At 48.6% G+C, this 6,378-nt stretch overlaps 1 pseudogene; it reads left to right on the top strand.

Moving 5' to 3' along the window:
* Positions 1–5,341: 5,341 nt before the first annotated feature.
* LOC146723660 (small subunit ribosomal RNA) lies at positions 5,342–6,378 on the top strand (annotated as a pseudogene; the record flags this gene model as incomplete).

Consider the following 6,378-nt stretch of genomic DNA (forward strand, 5'->3'; position numbering starts at 1 on the left):
TTCGTTCTCGCATCTTCGTCTTCTTTTATAGGTTTAATTAGTACTACTTTGTGCGTAGTATCTGACCTTCCTTTCTTTTTCTTTTACAGCACCTGTAGCAGTCCTTGGAGTTCCTGCCGTAACATTGGCATAGGAGAGTCCTTAGGCCTCAAGTCAGCAACAGCTTGGTAAGCAGCTTTCCATTTTTCTTTTTCTAAACTACATTATGTAGTCTATTTCTAGTACTGCCCATTTGGACAATATGTATTTTATTGCAGATTTTGTTATTTTGTTGTTATCATTAAACATGAATGTCTCGAGCTGTTCCTTTGTCTCCATCATCTCCTCTACTTCATTTACTCCTGTGCTCTGTTCTAATCTTTCATATCCATCCTTCTCATTTTCAGAATCACTCAGCCTTGTGTTCCCTTCATGCGTCTCTTCAGTGTCTTTTTGGGTACTACCCGAAGGAGGTGGTGATCTACTTACAGATCCCCTTCGCGCAAACAGCAATTCTCTTTTTCTCTCTTTTTCGGCGTTCAGAGTTTCGGTTACTTTCGTGCCAGCATTAGTCGTTACCAAAGTATCAGCCAAGTTTTTGTGTTTTTGTTTGAGTTTTGTTTTTTCCATGTATATCCCACGAGTATAGCAGGAAAAAAAATGTCCACTCAGGCAGAGCCTCCATCACCTGGGTAAGGCGACTTATATACCACAGAGGTTGCGCCAGGTGCCCCTGGGGCATCGTTTGCGGTCGCGCAACTTAACCTCCCCGCGGCCATGCAGCCCCAGACACGATGCCTCCCATCCTGGCTTGAAAGGGACCTCGGGGCCCCGGGTGCGTCATGCCCGTACTACTGTCGAATCGTCAGTAGCCTCCTGGGGAAAGTAGATAGAAACAGATGTACGTGGTTGATTTAACGTGCGGTACCTGCTCAGAGAGCTTAATCACACGACCCCCATGGGTGCGGAATTGGGATAAGCCCAATCAGCTCGTTCCAGCAGGCCAGGAACTACCAGTAGCGCCTCCGAGTTTGTAGGACTCTTCGGCAACCCACCGGTTGGGGCGAGCGCCTGTCCAACGCTCTACCAGCTGTGCAGGACTGGTGCCCGAGCAGATACGCTGCTCACCCGTCGAGGCCCGAGAGCCCCTAACCAGCATGCGGCTTCAACCACTACCCCCACGAGTCCGACCTCAATTGCCGGGACGAGGGACGAATCCCCCTGGGCAACCCGACTCCCGTGGTACCAGTCAAGATCACTGGTTGGATCTTCGTGGCCGAGACCACTCCCAGCTTTCGGAGCCCTACACCTCCCAGGCAGTTGTCGGCCTATGTTCCTCGGGAACATCGGCTTCTCTTATCCTCCTTTCAGCATCGCCCTCCTTCTCTGAAATACAATCTTCGCATACACACCAACACTTTCATACCTTTCCTTACATTCCAACATGCGACTCACATCCACACTGCCATTCTCTCGCACAATCACACCCCACTCACTCAGGTTCCTCACATCACCATACATTGGATACTCAACCAACACATGCTTTTAATTCTCTCTCTCCGCTCCGCATGCACAGCTCTCACTCTCAGACAGACCACGCTTATACAGGAATTCATTCAAACTTCCATGCCCTGTCAGGATATAGCCCAGGCTCAAGCTAGGCTCGAACTCTCGGCACTCACCCGCGAACCTTACATTCTTTATAAATTCATACGTCACTCTTCCTTTCTCGCACTTATTCCATCTATTCTGCCACATCTCATACAGCCTTTCACTCACCAATTCCATACATCCTTCCACACCTCTCTCACGCAAGTCACTATCATTCACTACATCATACTCACTCATACTAATTCCCTTTCTCACCTTATACAACACTCCTCTTCTCACGCACTCCAGGTCCCACGGCAAGCCACCCATAAGGACTTGCATGGCCGCCGTGGAGACCGTTCTACATACATTCAGACACGCACTCAACACCACTCGCTGGCACCTATTTATGAGCTCCCTCGCATATTCAAATCTCATCACTCCATACCATACACTCGCTCCATACATCACACACGACATGAACAGACCTTTATACAACACAGTCACAGCTTTCTTTCGCAAACCCCACTCACTTCTCAACACGCGTCTTAATTTTCCCACCACATTCATACATTTCTTTCTCAGACACTCCAGATGCAACCTGTAGTTCATCCTTTTACTCACACAAACACCCAGATATTTCACGCTCCTCGCATACCTCACGCATCTATCATTCACTCGTACATTGGGAGGCCTCGTCCCAGCTATACTACCTTTCATCAACATCCTCACAGTCTTGTTCTCAGACACACTCACACCTACTTTCACTCCCCATTCGTACACCATTCTCATCCACTTAGTACCCTTTCTCTCCAACTCCGCTCGTCTCTGTCCTTCTTCGACCAACAACAAGTCATCCGCGTACGCAACCACTTTACATTCACTCTCACGCAGCTGCCACAACAGTTCATCCATCATTAGGTTCCATATAAATGGATCACTGCCCTGCGGGCAGCCACGCTTTACGTCTTTCCACACTGTGTCACACGCACCCATCATGCATACACGCCTGCCGCTAAAATAGCTCTTCCATAATTCAATTTCTTCACATTCAACCTCACGCAATTTCTCGATCACACATTCCCACTCTAGGTTATCAAACGCTCCTTTGAAGTCCACGAACACTCCTAACACATACTTTCTCTCCGACCCATTCACCCAGTCATGCACTCAATTCCATGCATCCTCGGTCGACCGATTCCTTACGAATCCGTACTGGGCGTCACACATTCTTCCACCCATCGTTCGCTCGAGTCTTCCAACCATCATTCGCTCCAACACTTTCCCCAGCACGGACAGCAGTCAAATGGGCCTATAAGACCCAGGGTCCGACCTAGGTTTATCGGGAGACTTCAATAACACTACTACCACCCGCGCAGTCTTCCACGCCGGGGGGAAACACGCTGTATTCAGACATACATCATACATTCTTTTCATCCATACCGGGACAGCACGCCAAATCGCTCGCAACATCTCAGCACTCACACCATCCATACCAGGTGCCTTACCCACTTTCATCGATCTCACTGCCACATCCACTTCGCTCCATTCAAACTGCTTTTCTTCCTCCCTCACGTCTCCCCTGGCGTCTATCGCCACGTTCGTCCTTGCTGCCGGGAAGAATCTCTTCATTAGCTCATCCGCGCTTTCTTTCCATGTACTCGTCACTCTATCACCCACTTTTATGCCACTTAATCTTACCCTATCACGCTTTCCCATGCACACCTTATATACATCGCTCCATGGATCCCTCTTCCCAGTCACGCACACAAATCGCTTCCAATTCTCCTCTTTCACTCTTCGCATTTCCTCCTTATACTCCCGCAAAACATACTTATATTCATTCATTCTTTCTTCCACTCTGCTTCCATTCCTCTTTCTCGCACGCTGGTAGGCACGTCTGCTCCTTCCTACAGCCTTCTTCAGTTTCTCAAGCTCATCCGTCCACCACACAAGCTTCCTAGCATACACAGGTTTACACCTCTTCATCCATCGATCATTCGCACTATGGATCCATTTCATCATTCGCTCTACACAGCTCTGCGCATCCGCTTCGTCTATGGCGCTCGCTGCATCCTCTAACGCACTCTCTCGCATATCACACATATATCCTTCCCAGTCTACGTCCTTGCACACCCATCTACGCATGCCCTCATTCGTACCTACATTCTCTCTGTGTACCATCCGTATTAACAATACGTTATGGTCACTCACTCCCCAGTCGGCTTTACTTCCCACTCATACCGGCACCCTCCATTCACGCCGTTCACGAAAGTGACATCGATGTCACTCTCCCCATTCGGCCCGCTGAACGAGTAAAACTCGCTTGGCTCATTCAACAACATTCATCCCGCTCGCAATCATCCATTCCTCAATCACTCTACCACGCGCTTCACTCTCTCTGCTGCCTCCACCCTTGCTATACCACAAGGGAGAGACGGCATTCGCATCCATACCTATCAGCAGACGCTTTCTCCCGGCCGTCTCACATACTCTGTCCATGTACGCCAAGTACGGCTCGATACACTTACCATACTGGCAATACATGGACACCACATACATTTCGCCAAAGTCCCCCTTCAACCACACACTCACTCCAAGCTTATTCGTACACTCTCTCACGCACATCACGTCTAACCTAGAGTCATTTACCCACCACTGCTGCTTTCACCGTCCCACTTTCGCACACAATCACATCCATACCTATGGGCAAGCCCACCACACGTCCATGCCTTTCATACGGTTCTTGCAGCAGTGCTACACTCACTCGACGTTCGCGCATCATCTCACCCAGATCACACATAACCGCATACGCTCTCTGGCAGTTATACTGCACCACATTCACGCACCATTCATTCGTCATTTATTCTCGCTTTCTCTCTCTCTAACGCTCTCACGTATTCCGGACACACTTCGGACAGAACCGAGTGATCACATTTGCTTTCTTTCAGCTTACAGTTTCTACACACACTTTCCTTTTTACAATCTCTCATCATGTGTCCTACACATCCACATTTTTGGCACAGTCTTTCCTTTTCGGTGCATTGCCGCATCATGTGCCCAAATGCGAAGCACTTGTGGCACCTCAGCACACTGAAAAACTCTTTCACCATAAAGGCCTTCCAATGCACAAACACTTGTCCGTCACTACAGAGCACATTTCTTATTGCACTCGTAACTTCTAATATCACATTTCCGCAGTTGCATCTTTCTTCGCATTCCTACTCACAACACGCACACGTTCCATAAATACTCTCTCATCCACTCGCCCTTTCAAGCTCTTCTCATACATTTCTCTCATTAACACTTCACTCGCCATATCATTCGGCACATCGTACAAGATGATCTTTGGCCTATCTTGCGAGGCAGCTCAACCTTTAGGCCAGCATTCTTAAACTGACCACACTCTCTTATTCTTTTCAACTCACTCTCGCTCATCGTCTCAATCGCTACACCTCCATTCCTCACTTTCCTCACCGCTTTCACACGCACATTCAGTGACTTGCTCACATGCTTCATCATTCTCTCCTTTACTTCCTCACTTGTCACACTCGCACTTGCATCATCCGCTCTCACTATTACCGCATAACTCTTCTCTTTTCGTTTTCACTCGTTTTCACATTCACTTCCTGTACCTTTTCAATCACGCTCTTTTCAACATTTTTTCGCACTCACGCTCGCATAGATCATTCCACTTCCGCCGTAGGCTAAATCCCGACTCGCTTGACGCATACACTCATCCAGTTTCCCCTGTATTCTCTCATTTTTGCACAACATTTTCATCATCTGTTCCTCATATTCTCCCACAATGTCCAGTATTTTCTCACTCGCACTCTTAGAAATTTTGTTCGTCTCCGTAAACAGGAATTTACGGAGTCTCGCACCAATTACTCTCATACACGCTATCTCACTCACTTCCGCAACGCTCTCATTCTCTCCCTCATTCATTAATCAGAACGAAAAGTTAGAGGTTCGAAGGCGATCAGATACCGCCCTAGTTCTAACCATAAACGATGCCAGCTAGCGATCCGCCGAAGTTCCTCCGATGAGGAAACGGGTAACGGGAATCAGGGTTCGATTCCGGAGAGGGAGCCTGAGAAACGGCTACCACATCCAAGGAAGGCAGCAGGCGCGCAAATTACCCACTCCCGGCACGGGGAGGTAGTGACGAAAAATAACGATACGGGACTCATCCGAGGCCCCGTAATCGGAATGAGTACACTTTAAATCCTTTAACGAGGATCCATTGGAGGGCAAGTCTGGTGCCAGCAGCCGCGGTAATTCCAGCTCCAATAGCGTATATTAAAGTTGTTGCGGTTAAAAGCTCGTAGTTGAATCTGTGTCGCACACCGTCGGTTCACCGCTCGCGGTGTTTAACTGGCGTGATGTGGGACGTCCTACCGGTGGGCTTAGCCTCGCGAGGGGCGGCCCAACTAATATCCCGTCGCGGTGCTCTTTACTGAGTGTCGAGTCGGGCCGGTACGTTTACTTTGAACAAATTAGAGTGCTTAAAGCAGGCTACCTTCGCCTGAATACTGCGTGCATGGAATAATGGAATAGGACCTCGGTTCTATTTTGTTGGTTTTCGGAACCCCGAGGTAATGATTAATAGGGACAGATGGGGGCATTCGTATTGCGACGTTAGAGGTGAAATTCTTGGATCGTCGCAAGACGGACAGAAGCGAAAGCATTTGCCAAAAATGTTTTCATTAATCAAGAACGAAAGTTAGAGGTTCGAAGGCGATCAGATACCGCCCTAGTTCTAACCATAAACGATGCCAGCTAGCGATCCGCCGAAGTTCCTCCGAT

Source organism: Nylanderia fulva, unplaced genomic scaffold (genome assembly GCF_048542155.1).
Source record: "Nylanderia fulva isolate GAGA-0341 unplaced genomic scaffold, ASM4854215v1 Scaffold1780, whole genome shotgun sequence".
NCBI classification, from domain to species: Eukaryota; Metazoa; Arthropoda; class Insecta; order Hymenoptera; family Formicidae; genus Nylanderia; species Nylanderia fulva.